The following is a 16,246-nucleotide window of genomic DNA, read 5'->3' on the forward strand; positions in this document are numbered from 1 at the left end:
CTGATTCAGTCTAAAGAAAGCTACTTTAGTAAATGAGTACTTCAAAGTGTCTCTGAGCTTTGGACTGGTTTTATTTGCATATGCAAAGGCCAACAAGATGGCCAGTAATAATGGTAATAACAACAATAACAATGGCTAGCATGGATATAGTATTTTAATGTTTACAAAGCACTTTTGCTTGTCAAGGGGATTTTATTTGATTTTTTACAACAATCCTGTGAGTGACATGCTATTATTATCCCCATTTGAAGGATGAGAAAATTGAACCAACAACAATGATCTTGAATCTTAGGAATACCTTTCTTCTATAGTTTTTGTCTACTACTCACCTAACTATGTGAGAAACTAGAAGAAACCTGAAGTTTGAAAGTTAGAAGACCCCAAACATCAGAGCTACTTTATAGTTGAAATTTGGCAAATAACTATCAGCTGATATATATAGTCTAGCCTTCAGAGTTTGAACATTACAAAGTATATATTTTCCCAAGGTAGGGTAAAGTTTCTTGGTCTAAGAAAAGGAGTTAAAAGAAAAGATTAGCCTGAGGGTATTTAGGTAGCTGGGAGCATTCTGCTTTTTGTTCTAAAGAGCTTGCCCATAAGGCTAAAAATTCTCCTGCTTATGAGAAGAGAGGGCTTAATTGCATAGGCTGTGAGGGAACAAAACAGGAAAAGGTTTTTTTTTTTTTTTTTTCCTTTTCTAAAAGATCTGGAGAAGGATTTTAAACCAATAAAGCTTGATGATACTCCAGGAAGATATCCAGAAACTGATAGCCACAGGGCATCCGGCACTGATTTAGCAAAGCAGAACCTAGGGAAGACTGAAAGGGAGTATAAACAGAGGTTCAAGACCAATGGGAAATAAGCTATGATCGATAACACTAGAGAACATTACTGGCCCCACAGGATTGGAGGTGTGAGGTGTTCATCCATACATGCCCCCTGGCAAAACATTTTGCTTATTTCTGTGTGTTCCCTGTGTATGCTTCCTCTGTATGTCCATCTCTCTCCTTTTCCCTCTTTTATGAAAATGTTTTGTATAAGTTCTTTACTTTAAAGAGGATGAGTATCCATATCCAGAGAAGAAACTGATTGTATCTGATTACAGATTGAAGTAGCATTCCTTCTCTCTCTCTCTCTCTCTCTCTCTCTCTCTCTCTCTCTCTCTCTCTCCTCTCTCTTTCTCTCTCTCCTTTTGTTCCTTTTCCTATCTCTCTCTCTCTGTCTCTGTTTCTGTGTGTGTATGTCTATGTATGTTTGTATAATCCTGGTTTGTGAGGGAAATATTTTGTCACTCCTTTTTCAACTCATCATTTCATTAGATGCCTATGCTTTAGTATAATCATATTCCAATGGACTATTAAAGATGAAAACATCACTATACAAAGATAAGTGGTGACTAATTTTTTTTTATTGTTACTAACATTATTATTCTCTCTCCAAGAGAATTTTCATAAAACTTAATATAAAAGAAAACAAAGGAATACTGCTTATTTTGTTGTAGCTCCAGATGGTTTCCTCCACAAGCGGTTTTTTTTTTTTCCAGGAAGTTCCCCCCTTCCCCCCCAGCTTGTACTGATTCAAGGCAGGGTGAAAAGGCAGTAACCTAAGCAGTGGTTAGTATAAAGTATTCCCTTTAATATAACAAATAAATAAATAAAGTATAGTGTAAGGAAGATCACTGACCTAGGAATCTCTTCCAAATGCATGTGTGAGTGAACCAGAGTACAATTGTTTAAATACTATGGGATTATGTTCTGTTATCTCTCAAAATATTTAAAATATTAAGGGGGAAATGAGCAAAAATTTCCCATGAAAAGCAATTTGTCTTGACAGAAACAAAATGAAAAGCTTCAGAATTTAACTATAAACTTTAGTGGTTAATGATTCAATGGCTGAATTGAATTTTCAAAAACTTCCATTAAATTGTCAGCTCTGGGAGGATAGGGATTGTCTTTGGCCTCTTTTTAAATTCTTAGTACTTGGCACAATACATGACACATAATAGGTATTGAATAAATGTTAACTGACTAATTGACATCACTAATGATTAATTGCAAAGTCACAAACCATTTAAAATGCTGATCTATTAGTACAAAAGGGAACATATAAAAATGTAAACACCACAATGGTTATTTGAGAGACAGAATCTTATAGTAGAAAGATCATTCACTCTTCTTTTTTTCATTTTTAAAATTTTCTCCAATGCATGTATAAAACAACATTTTTATTAAACATGCACATTTTTAAAAAATATATTTCCATATGAATCTTGTTGGGAGAGAAAAATCAGAACCAAAGGAAAAAATCATGAAAAAAAACAGAAAGGAAAAAAAAGTGAATATTACATGGGTTCATTTACATTTAGTCTCCATAGTTCTCTCTCTGGATGCAGATGATGTTTTCTATCCATAATTTTTTTCGGATTGCTTTGTTTCACTGAACCACTAAAAAGAATCAAATCTATCGTAGTTGATCATTGCATAATCTGATTGTTGCTGTGTACAATGTTTTCCTAGTTATGCTTGTTTCACTCAGCATCGGTTCATGTAAATCTTTTCAGGCCTTTCCAAAATCAGCCTGTTCATTTTTTATAGAACAATAATATTCCATTACTTTCATATACCACAACTTGTTCAGCCATTCCCCAATTGATGGACATCTACTCATATTCTAATTTTTCACCACAAAAAGAGTTGCTAAAAACATTTTTGCCTATCTGGGTCCTTTTCCTTCTTTTATGATTTCTTTGAGATATAGACCTGGTAGTGGTAGTGCTGAATCAAAAGATATGCTCGATTTGATAGCCCTTTGGGCATGGTTCCAAATTGCTCTCCAGAATAGTTAGATCATTTCACAACTCTATTAACAATGCATTATTGCCCCAAGTTTTCCCATATTCCCTCCAACATTTATCATTATCTTTTCCTGTCATCTTATCCAATCTTATAGATGTGAGTTTTCAGAGTTGTTTTAATTTGCATTTCTCTATTCAACAGTGATTTAGAGCATTTTTTCATATAACTGTAGATGGCATTAATATCTTCATCTGAAAATTGTCTGTTCATATCCTTTGACCATTTATCAAACGAGGAATGACTTGTATTCTTATAAATTTGACTCTTTTTATATAGAGTCAAATAAAGAACTCTAGTTCTTTATATATTTTAGAAATGAGGCCTTAACAGAAATATTGGCTAGAAAAATTTGTTCCCAGCTTTTTTCTGCTTTCCTTCTAATCTTGGCTGCACTGGTTTTGTTTGTGCAAACCCTTTTTAATTTAATGTAATCAAAATTATTCATTTTGCATTTCATAATGTTCTCTAGCTATAAATTCCTATAAATAAATCCTATAAATAAAGGCTATAAATTCCTGCCTTCTCCAAAGATCTGATAGGTAAACCCTCCTTGCTTTCTTAATTTGCTTATAATATCACTGTTTATACCTAAATCATCATTCACTGTTCTAAACATTAAAGATAGGAAGAAAAAGAGAAACCAGTCCCTAACTTCAAGGGAGTTTGTGCTACAATGATCTCTCATTAGATAACAAGTACATTCAGGAGGCACAATATATAAAAGACATATATAAGATGAACCTTAGAGGAGAAGACTCTAACAGCTGGGAATACTAGGGAAAAAACCTCTTGGTATTGGTATTGGTGTTTAAATCTTAAAGGAATCTAGATGTTTCAAAAGGCAGAAGTAATTGGAGGGGGAGAGAGGAAGAACATCCTGAGTATAGGTGACAACTAATTCAAAGACATGGAAGTAGAAGATGAAATGTCATATATGACATATATTTCACACAAGTAGAGCTGGAGAATGAGTATGGAGGAATAATGTATTAGAAGACTAGAAAGACAGGAAAAAACCAGATGTCAAAGATCTTTAAATGACAATCCAGGCACTTTATAACTGATGTTAAAAGTAATAGAGAACCACTAAAGTTTATTTAGAAGGAGATGACCCTGCCCACAAGATCACACCTATAAGATTAAGCTTTGGTCAGTTGAGTGGAGAACAGAGTAAGGAGAAACTCAAGGAAAAGTCTAATTAAGAGGTTTTTGTATACTCCATGAGAGGTTATGAGTGGGAAAGTGGGAAAAAAATTTGTAAGAAGTATAGGTTCTGGGGAAAAGGTAATGAGTTCTGTTTTGGACATATTGAGTATGAGATGCCAACAGGATATCCAATTAGTGATGGAGGACTAGAGCTCAGGAGAAAGAGTGTGGGAGTGGGGGAAAGGTGAGATAGATATCATGTAGATAATAATTAAATACTTGGGGGCTTAATGATACCACCAGTAAGGGAGTATAGAGACAAAAGAGAAGAGAAAAGAAGAGAATCTGGGGAGATAATTCACAGTTAGTATGCATTGTAAAGAGCAAAGAAACTGAGAAAAAGCTATTAGACAGGTGGAATAAGAATCAAGGGACAGTAAAACCACAAAAACACAGAAAGTAAGACTATTCAAAAGGAGATAGTTAATAGTGTCCTACAGAGAGGAAATGTAGGATGAGGATTAAGAAAAGGCTATTAGATATTATACTTCTATCACTAGTAACTTTGAAGGGTGCAATTTCAGCCTGCAGAGGCTTCAGAAAAAAGTAAAAGAAGAAGCATGATCATTGAATATAGATGTTTTTTTCAAGGAGTTAAGCTGAAGAGGTGTAAGCTATAAGATGACAGTTTGCAGGGATATTAGGATCCAGTTTTGTTTGTTTGTTTTAAGAATGGGAGACTTGGGAGTATTTGAGGCCAGAAGAAAAGAATTAAGTAGAAAAGGAGATATTGAAGATTAAAGAAAGGGGGATGATAGAGGTAGCAATCTTTTGCAGATAAGGGAAGAGGGATCAAAGATATACTTAGAGGGGTTGACATTTGCTACAAGGACCACCTTTTCATCAGAGAACAGAGTGGAAATGATATCAGAAGGGTATGATTTGAGGAGAGGAGTACAGACTATTCAGAGAATGGCTTCAGCTATTTTGGGGTATGTGTGAAGTATACAAGGTTTTCAGGTGAGGCTGGGGTTGGGGAAGAGGGTCAATAAAGTGGCATAGAAGACATGAGGAGAGAAATTTGAAAGAGCTGCTATCATGAGTAGAATAAGGAATTAATTGGGAGGAAAAGAGGGATTGTCTTGCTTTCATGAGGGTCTAGTTGAGATTAGAGTCTGAATTAGGACTCAACATGTTTTTGCAACCTTTTCCAGATCCATTTGATGCGGGTTGTGGTCCCTTTAACAAACTAGTCCTTTCAAATTGATCTATTCCTTTCTGATTCCCAACCCCTCCTAGATGATGCATTATCAGTTCAGGAAGCTAGGACCTTTGATTCACAAATCCTGGTCAAAAACATCCCTTTGAATTCCAATAGGAGATCTGGGCTCTCCCGGTCCCCATCAGATCTGAGCCAACTTGGGCTGTCCCAGCCCCCATTCTAATGCTCTGCTCAGGTTGCCCACCAAACAAACTCTAGCCCTCACTAAAACCCAGTGAGTAGCCAACTTGGGACTCCATCCATGGGCCCCTTTAGCTAAATCTCTCATTATAAAAGAGCCAAGCTGGAGTCCTCTCTTTGAAGAGGTTCCAAACATGCCAGCCTTATGCCAGGCATGCCAAGGAGCCTCTGTCCACTGGAACCCTGTTTCAGATGCCCTCCTCTCTTTATCCACACCGATTTCCTTAACTAGACTTTAACCTTATTTCCAATGCCCATAATAAATCTCTTTTATCAATCTAGGTTTTTGGGTCTGTAAATTCCTTTACAGGGGACTCTTAAGCCACCACTAGACCTCATTTAACTCTCAACCCTTGCGCCGAATCCAAAGGAGTTGCAAGGGAGCTCTATTTGACTCCCTGTACCCCAAACCTGCCACTAAACCTCATTTTCATTTGGTTACCCCAAATCTAGACCTCATCATCTTCAATAGGAGAAAAAGTGAAAAGTGGTAGGAGTAATCTAGGGGTAGGAATTGGCAAGGTATAATTGGTGACAAAGCAAGGGAACAAGAGAGTTGAGTATGGAAAACACTGTAAAGTTGAATTGATTGGGAATTGGGGTGGGGTTGGGAGTAGGAGGGGAAGAAAGTATATGCAGAAGTAAAGGGGATGAAATTGGAAAGTACTGAAAGATGGTCTTCATCAAGTCATGATGAAGACAAAGAGTAGATTCTGGAGGAGTAAGGAGAAGGCAAAAGTGGAAATGGGAAGATAAAAGATTAGGATCAGACCATGGTAGTGGAACATGATTTTGATAAGATCAAGAATATGAGCACCCCTATGTATGAATGAGGAAAAACAGGACTAGATTATGGGAAATGAATAGATTGAGGAACTGGAAAGTTAGGGCATTTGAGGGAAACCTGGTATAAAAGTAGGAGCTGGGGTAGAAGGATATTCTCTGGGCTAAGCATTGAATTCTAAGAAAAAGAAGAAGGATGTCTAGGGATTTGGAAGATAAAGGCTATCAAAATCTCCATTGATTGATAAATTTCAATGCATGAATTCAAAAGAGAAGTTTTGGAGTGATAATAATAGAGGGGAGAAACTAGAAGTGGAATTGGGGAGGAAGGAATATTCAGATTCCCCCACTTTAACCAGTGAGTTAGGGCACAGGAGAGAAAGTACAGCCAGTATTGGAAATGGTGGTCATAGAGCCATTATCATCCAGATGGAAACAACTTTCAGAATTTGGAAGAGATAGAAGGAGCAAGAGAGGAAATGGTTGTAAGAGAGGAAATGTCCTTTTAGGACATTTAGACACTTAAAATTTTCTACAGCTATCAGAAGAACACTTCATTATTTGGAGCTCCTTCTATCACTAAGATTGATTTGATTTCTAATAAAAGCTTTTCTATTAAAGAAAAAAGCTGACTCTACTGGGGTGGGGGAGGTTATGAGGATCAATGTAGGCTTATTTTTTATTTTCATCTAGATTGTCTCTGAATGATAATTTGGATTAAAATAACTTGTGGTTTTCTTCATAAATTTAGCCTTTAAAATACACACAGTTAAAATCTCTTAATGCTGCAGGATATATAGTGAGACCATATTGTTAATGTGCTATGGTAATGGAATTAGCCACACAGGAAAGTTATCAGATCTAAATTAATGTACACAAAGAAAAACATCAATATGCTTACGCTAGCATTTTTTTAAAATAGCCTTTAAAAATTCTTTTTAAAAAATAGAAAAAATTCCCTAATAAAATATATATTGTGGATTGTTGGGTTTTTTTCCCCATTGGTATTAGGTCAATCTCTCTTTTTTTTTTTTTTAAAGGGACAGTAGATGTCATGGTATTCTTTTGAAAAGTTTTATAAATATATGAATAATAATATAACATATTGAGACTTGAGATCTTAGCTTCATATGTAAAATGTGAATGAGAAACAGTCTGAAAGAGAAGAAAATAGGATTTCTGATACAGAATGACAGTGTGATGCTTTCTAATCCTTTCTGCCTGCACTCTCTATTCTCATTTAATATTAAAGTGATCAAGGCAACTCTGTAAGATTTTAAATTGCAGAGACCTTGCCTGTTGCTACATTGTTAGCATTTCCCACCTGAAGTTTCTATCTACAGGAAATCATAGGACCAACAGAGCTTTATTCCCTAAATTCCCTAACCTGAAGATTAGGCAGTAGCTGATTTCTAAAGATTCCTTTCACTTGGAAGGTTGTATTCTATATTCTATTTTCTCAGTATTTATTATTTAGTACTAGAATCAAGTTTGCCAAAACTTACATTAACAGGTATTACTGGAATTATTGCTTTTGACTAATGATCCCCTAGATATCTAGAAGAAGGAGTGTCACTTTTAAGTTCTGTATATCATTATTTAGAATGGTTGATGGGAGCACACTGGTGTTAATCTCTAAAATGGCTAATAAATTTTAATCTATTTCTTGACCATAGACTGTATACCTCTGTACTACCCTTGATAGTTGTCTTGCAAATGCTCATTGGAACAGATAGTGACATTGTAGTAATGGGTTAGCACACACCCATCCTGATCACCAGAGAAAATAGCTCAGTATATATGCCAGTTCAATAATCAATTAGGAGTGACCTCTTTTTGCTTGATGGAATTAAAATTTTAGAGATTGCCTAATACTTTGGCAGAATATGTAACACTAAACACAAGTTAAATTGATATCTTTTCAAAAATAAATTGATATTATACATATGTCTATGGAATATATAGCATATCTTGTTGAAAGCACTTTGTATTTCTTGGTAGTTGAGAAAAGATCATAGATTTGGCACAAAAAAAAAAAATCATTGGTAAGTTGGGTGGCCCAGTGGCCTGGATCCTGGCCCTGGAGTCAACAAGACCAGAATTCAAATTTAGTCTCAGACATTTTAGTTACTGTGTAAACTTGGCAAGTCACTTAAACTCAGTTTTACTTGATTTTCTCTACTGTGAAATGAGAATAATAACAGCAATTATCTCCCAAAATGAGTACCAAATGAAGTAATATTTAGTGGTTAATATAGTATCTAGCATTTAATGGGTCCTATATAAATGCTTATTCCTTTCCTTACAGGAAAGTAGTTTGAACAGAATAGGAAGGATGGAAACCATATTTTATGTTTCTTTAGTGATATCTGTCAAAATTTACTATAATTATTTGCAACATGGCTAAGTTCTTTTTTTTTAAATAAATTTTTATTCATTGTACTTTGGCACAATGACTTACTAGACCCAAAGAAATGAACTTGTCTTCTTAAAACTGAGGACTCAGTCCATAATGGAACTATAATGTGTCATATATTCTAAAAAAAAAAAACAAAACCAAAAACAAAACATGAAAAAGGGAGAGGTAGTAATTTGTAGATGACAAATTTCATTCATATAAGTTTTGGGTAATGCTATTACTTCTTAAGTCACTTGCAGTCACTGCATGATAATCTCAACAAATACTTTGCCAGAGATGAGTAATGAACAGAGATAAAGCTTATAAAGAGCCAATGAATGAAAAAGCTTCCTTTCTCCTCCAACACTCTCCTCCAGCCTTTATACATTTCAATATTTTGTGAATTGTGCTTTGGAAAATACACTAGTCAGTTTCCATTTTTCTTTTCTATGGAAACTAAATTTATTTTTATAAATCAAATGCAAACACTTTTATATGAGAATATAATTATTTTAGATTGAAGGAACAATAACATTGTCAGTACTGTAAAATATCTATAAAACATTCCAGATATGTGCTTTCACTGTCAGTTTACTTTCATCTTGTACTTTTAGATTTCCTAAGTTTGTCTTACTAGAAACTTACCAAGAATAAGGTAGGGAAATATTATGTACAGTGATGCTTGGAGTGAGTTGATATAGAAGTACCGCAAGCAGAAAAACTGGGACGTTGGGAGTTGGCCCTTGTTCCTGAGTTCCTCCACTGATCTGAATATTTGGACATTGACCTTTTAAAAGGCTGTGATTGGAAAAGCAAATGGTGTTACAACATCAGGAGCAATTTATTAAGCCAAAATGGGGGGAATTAACTAGATCACTGTGATAATGGCTAAGACTTGAAATGATTATCTTTTCTTTTATAACTAGGTTTTGGTCATATTTATAAATTAGGTACTTCTACTCTATAGATATAGGTCATATCTACATAGTAGTTGTTGCCTAGATTTGGATGAAGCTATAGGCAAACAATCTACATGGTAATTGTTCCAATATATTTCATTTTAATTTCTTTGTTTCTCTGGTTACAAATAAAAAAAAAGTATAGTCAAATCATATTTTTATATTATACTACATTATACCATGCCCCTGTGATTGAAATTTAGCAGAAAAGATGGGGGATAGAAACATAAGAAACTTTTCCAACCATCATTGCATTAGTGGATTAGGTTTCCAGAAGCTGGGTAACTGCTTCTCCGTTAAAGATTCTAAAGGTAATCCTAAGGAGTTTCTAGCATTGTTTTTCATGAGGCCCCTTTCAGGGTGTTTTCCACAGATTTACTGAAATGGCATAGTAAAAACAGCTGGTACAAAAAAATGCCCTATCAAAAAACCACAATGGTAATGTGGGAAATGTGGGCACAAACAAAATATGATGACATTAAGGCAGACATGCGGAGAAAATATTTGGCAGAGGGATAAATTCACTGCTCCTGTTTACTTTTTTTTTTTTTCCCTTTGTGGGATTCTCATGAAGTTTTCTTTTGATGTAATTTTTTCTCCTACACAATTCATTGTAGAATCCTGAAGCTGATTTTCCTTCATAAGTCAAGTTTGTCCTTGGTGTTTCTAATAACTCCTAATTCAAATGTCATCAGCCACTGTTGCTGCAGGGACACTATTACCAATGATGATGGGAAGACCAAATTGTGCTTTTGAAATTCATCTGTCCTCTGGTCTTTAGGGGCAGGGAGAAAGAGCAAGAACTTAATTTTTCTCTCCTCCCAAGGCAATTCACTTAATTGACAGTAGAAAGCTTCTATTGAAATTCTTTATTTTGGAATGGTTTGCTTTACTCTTTATATAGATCCAGAAGTCTGTCTATTCTTTCAAACAATCTCAATTCATTTCCATCTGATTTTGTCCAGAGATCCAAGTACTTTACTTGTCCCAAACAGAATAAAGACTTGTTGAATAAAGACTAATTTTCAGTTCTGATTGTTTCAATAGAGGAATCTGGGATTTGTTCATATTAAGTTTAGACTTTTGATTGGTTATTTCAATAAAAAAAAATCTGGGTCTTTTGTAATTACATTAATTGGGATGAAGAAGCATGTGAAAGACCTTCCCCTAACACATTCATATAGACACCATCTCTTGGTCTCTCCTTAGTTTTCTGATAATCATATAGAGAACTTGGTATTTCCCCCAAAGGCCCTCTGTTGTTAGGTAGAAGGTATAAGGGAGGAAATAAGGGAGCCTCAATCTGGGTTTGGGATTAACGTTGAGGAGTACTATTGATCAGTAATACTTGCTAGGAGGTTAAAAATTAGTAACTGAAGACCACAGTGAAAAAGCAATATTATTTTTCTATCCCTATGGTGGGTTGGTAGGTACCCCTTTTCCCTCAACACTTTATCAAGTTGAGAATACATTTATTTATTTACTTTATTTGTTCACTTATTTGTTATTTATTTATTTACATATTTATTTGTAGTCTGTTAAGGGAAGGCCTGATTCTGGCCAACAGCATATTCTGGTTTAATGTTGGAAAGAAATGAACTATTTCTTGGTCATCTAATAGTTAACAAAAGGAGATTTGCTTAACCATAGCATTGAATGGAAAATAAGGTAATTTCAGCCCTAAACTTGGCCTCTTCTCCATATGGAAAAGTATTTGGTCAGGATGTGGCAACTACTTCAGTCTTAGGACATTCTCTAAGCTTAATGAATCCAATCTTATGTAATGGGCCTTTTTATGTCCTTGAAGTCTTTTTAGATCTTTCTGAGGTTACCGGGCAATTTCATCAACCCAAGAAAAGATCAATTTACAGGGATAGCTTTGTCACCTTTTAAAAGGGGAAAACTTGCCTAATCTATGTTACTGGGGTATCAGACATTGTTCCTATTAGAGGCTACCAGTAAGACCCAACAGAAAAGCAATTCAAATTTTGAGTATTTTTTACTGAAGAAGTAAGAAAACATTGGTTAGGTAGGGACAGTTGGAAGATTCAACAAATAAACAAACATTAATCAATTCAATTCAATAAGCATTTATTAAATATGTGCTATTTCTAGGCCCTATTCTAGGCATTGTGGATAGAAAGACAAAAAATTAAAGTCTCTGTCTTCGAGGAGTTTGCATTTTATGGTAATGGTATATATTTATGTTAGTAGATACAAAGTACCTGAGGAGAGGGAGAAGGCACTAGTAACTGGAGGAAGGGGAACAGGAAAGGCTTTATGTAGATGACACCTGAAATAAGCTTTGAGTAGACAAGGGATCCAAAGTTCCCATGAGAAGAGAGACTGCACTTTGCAAAGGCCCTGGGACTAGAGAGCAATGTGAATGTGTGGGTAAGCAATACCAAGAAGGCTTCTTTATCAGATGAATTGAAAAGTTCAAGGATAGTAATGAATATTTAATAGACGAGGTTTGAAGCCAGGTTGTTAAGGGTTTTAAATACTCAACAAAATAGTTTGTGATCCTAGAAGTAAAAAGGAAGCACTAGAGCTTACTGAGTAGGGAAATGATATAATTAAACATAAGTTTTCAGAAACACACTTTGGCAGTTATATAGATGACCAGGAGAGAATTGTGGTGCCTTCCCTTGGATATTATCTCCAATTTAGATTCATTTGTACATTGTTGTTTGCATGTTGTCTCCTCCCATTTAGAGAAGGCTAAGGTAGAACATTGCTCAGAGCTCTAGGCTTGGAGTCAGGAAGATTTGAGTTCAAATTTGATCTCACACATTCACTAGCTGGGTGACCCTAGACAAGTTATTCAGACTCTTTTTACTGTGGATTTAGCACAGTACCTAACATATAAAGAATTTCGCATTCCCTATCTCCTATTAGATTTGTGAGCTCCTTAAAGGCAGAAATTGTTTTTATCCTCCTTATATCCTGAGCCCTCCCTTGGTGGTGTTGATTTGTTTTGATCAATTAGGATGATTAAAATAATCACCTTTTGAGATGAACAAGTCTGAAAGTAGAAAGTAACAAGTTCAGAGTTTTTCTGAGTTGTATGGTATAGGACAGAAGGGACACAAGATTTGGAGTCAGTGCCCCTTAGTTTCTTTCCCTGTGAAATGAGGTCTTTAGACTAAATGATCTAAGATTCCTTCCAAATCTAGATTTATAATATCAATGAATAGGGATTTCACTGATTATAAAGTCAGTGAAAGAGAGGACAATCAGAGTGGATAAGGAAAATAACAGAAAAGGGAAAGAACAGTTCTGAGACTATGTTACTTGAGCAAGTTATTACATAACCTCTTTGAGTCTATTTCCTTATTTTTATAGTATGGAGGTTGAGCTAGATGACCTCAGAGATCTGAATTCTGAAATCTATGACCCTAGAAACTGTTGAAGATCAATGAGGTAGAAGTGTAAAGAAAGAATGCCTAAAAAGAGGTATAATTAAAAAGACCGCTTGAAGTGGCAAACAGGATTAAGTTTAGGCTGACCAGGGCTAGCTGAGCCAATGAAGACCTGGAAGAGCAGGAAGAATGTTAGCCTGTGGCCACACAGCTTCTAAACACCTAGAAAAGTTCTTTAAATCAAAGACCTTGGCAGTGTCAAACATCAATGTAAACAACAACAACAAAAAGATTTTATTTTTCTCAATTATAGTTAAGCAATATATTTAATATTTATTAAAAAATTTTGAGCTTCAAATTTTTTCTAGCCCCTTCCTACCCCTCAAGAAAGCAATTTGATATAGATTTTACAAAACATATTTTCCATATTAGCCACACTGAAAAAAAAAAAAAAAGACACTTTCTCCTCCAAAGAAATATGAAATAGGAGGAAAAAAGTATGGTTCAATCATTCGGGATTCAGATTCCATCAGTTCTTTCTCTGGGGGTGGATCACATTTTTCATCATAAATTTCAGAATTGTCTTGGGTTATTATATTGCTCAGAATAGGTGTCATTCACAATTGATCACTGTACAATATTGCTGTTACTGTGTACAATATTTTCCTAGTTCTGCTCACTTGACTTTGCATCAGTTCATGTCTTCCTAGATTTTTCTGACACTGTCCTTTTCATTATTTCTTATAGCACAAAAGTATTCCGTCACAATTATCCCATAACTTGTTCAGCCATTCCCAGTGGATGGGCATCCCTCCAATTCTTAGCCACCACAAAAAGAGCTGCTATTAATATTTTGGTACTTTTGTGTCCTTTCCCCTTTTCTTTGAACTCTTTGAAATACAGACCCTGTAGTGGGATTGCAAATTGAAACAACACCCTATGACATCAAAAATGAAGGGCAAACAACAAATGTCAGAGGATTCACTTGTGAATGTGTGATTTATTATGGAGCTCATTGATTGCTTGTTCAATTTCCTTTTCTAAGATGGGCTTACTTAAGCATTCTATTTTCCTTTCTATTAATCTGGGCAACTTATATTTTTGTGAATATTCATCCATTGCAGTTAAATTGTCATATTTATTGACGTATGATTTGGAAAAATTGCTCCTAATAATTACCTTAATTTCATCCTTTTTTCCTTTTGATAAATCAGTTTTTCCTTTTTAAAAATCAAATTAACCAATGGTTTATTTCATTGTCTTTTCCCCATAAAAGCAGCTTCTAGTTTTATTAGTGTGTTTTCTTACTTTTAATTCTATTAATGCCTCCTTTGATTTTTCAGAAAGTCCAATTTGTGCTTAATTGGGGATTTAAATTTGTTGCTTGTCTAGGTTTTTTTTTTTTTAAACTGCATGCCCAATTCACTAATCTGTTCTTTCTCTATTTTATTGATGGAAGTATTTAGTTTTCCTCAAGTACTGTTGTGGTTACATCCCACTAATTTTGGTATATTGTCTTATTGTAATTTTTAATGACACTTTAATGAAACTTTATTGTTTCTATGATTTGTTTTTTGACCACTCCTTCTTTAGGATTAGATTGTTTTCAGTAAATATCGATGTTTCCATATGGGTGCCATATACAGCTGAGATAAGGTATATTCCTTTCTGTTTCCATTCAACATTCTCCAGAAGTCTATTAAATCTAATTTAACTAAGATTCTATTCATATCCTTAACTTCTTTCTTGTTCATTTTATGGTAAGAATTATCTAGTTTTGAGAAGGGAAAGTTGAGGTCCTCTACTAGTATTATTTTTCTTCCCATTTCCTCCTCTAACTTGTTAAACTTCTAGAAAAATTTGAATGCTATACTATTCCATGCATACAAGTTTAGTAAGGATATTACTTCATTGTCTATGACATTATTCAGCAAAATGTGGCTTCCCACCTAATCTTTTAAAATTAGATCTATCTTGGCTTTTGCTTTGCCTGAGGTCATGATTTCTACCCCTGCTTTTTTTTCTTTTAATTTCAGCTATGTATTATGATACATTCTGCTCTATCCAAGAAAAGATATTAACATCTGGTTTGCCGTTATTATCTAGGGACCACGGGACTTTTCCCACTCCTTTGGATGAATGAAACTTCATTATAATGTGAGCTCCTGAGAGCAGGGAGTTTTAATTTCCAGTTATATTCCCGGTGCTTAGTGTTATGCTTGCACATAGTAAGCGCTTAGTAAATGCTTCATTTATTCATTCAAATTCCGGGAAATTGTAGGTATAAGAAATATTACATTATAGGCCCAGTTGAACTAACGCAGCAACTCTAGTGCTTTTCAGGACAAGGCCTTAAGGGGCTGGGGGGCAGAAGAGAGGACACGGGTGGAGTAGGGCTGGGCACTAAAGGCAGGGAAAGAATGCCCACCCCTAGGGCTTGGGAAGGAGGGTTGTACTGGAAATGGAAACCGACAAGAAAAGGCGGTGGCGGCTGGCAGAGGTAACTGGAAGCCGCTGTGCTCGAGCCTTAGAATCGGTTCCGACTCCGTGATGCTCTTTTTAGACTACACCTGGGAGTCCCGCCCACTAGCCAATCCTGAAACTGGAACGCATTTAACAGGCAGCTCTTCTCACCAGCCACCTCCTGACTCACTATAAACACTCCTTACTCTCTCCAGTCTAGCGTCCTCCCTCATCCCCCGGCCAATCAAAGGAATGGGCGGGGATGTTCTCCTCCATCTGCGTCTGTTTAAAAAAGGGGGGGTGGTGGAGAAATTGACACAGAGGAACAGAAAGACATATACACAGAGAGAGACAGACAAAGAGACAGAGAGAAACAGACATAGAGAAAAGAACCTTGGGGTCTTTCTCCCGCGAGTGTAAAGCACCTCCGCTTCTGTAGGCGGGGCGCCCGTGATCGACATGCGTGTGCTGCCAATGAGCTGGCCCAGACGCTCCGCAGACCTGTCTCGGGAGCGGGCGGGGCTGGCACCAATCTCGGCCAATGGCGGCGGGGCGGGCGGGAGGTTGGGCTGCGGTGGGTAGGGTTAGTGTGAGAGGTGCGGCCGGGGGAGGTAATGATGATGGTGGCGGAGGAGGATGGGGGGGGAGGGGGTGCTGGTGACTGAGCAGCAGCCGCTGCCGCCGCCGCCGCAACCGCAGCAGCGACTCCGGAGGGGGGCCTGGGGTGGGGGTCGGGAGCCCGACCATTGGGCAAGTCCCTCTAGGGAGAGAGTTGGGGGCTGAAGGGCGTCCTCCCAGCCGGCCGGGGCGGCGTGGGG

At 36.3% G+C, this 16,246-nt stretch overlaps 1 protein-coding gene across 1 annotated transcript in view; it reads left to right on the plus strand.

The window, feature by feature from the left end:
* The window catches only part of EHBP1 (EH domain binding protein 1), a 444,659-nt gene that overhangs the window by 42,408 nt on the left and 386,005 nt on the right, over nucleotides 1-16,246 (plus strand). The window lies entirely within an intron of this gene.

This window comes from Sarcophilus harrisii, chromosome 2, assembly GCF_902635505.1.
Source record: "Sarcophilus harrisii chromosome 2, mSarHar1.11, whole genome shotgun sequence".
Classification (NCBI taxonomy): Eukaryota; Metazoa; Chordata; class Mammalia; order Dasyuromorphia; family Dasyuridae; genus Sarcophilus; species Sarcophilus harrisii.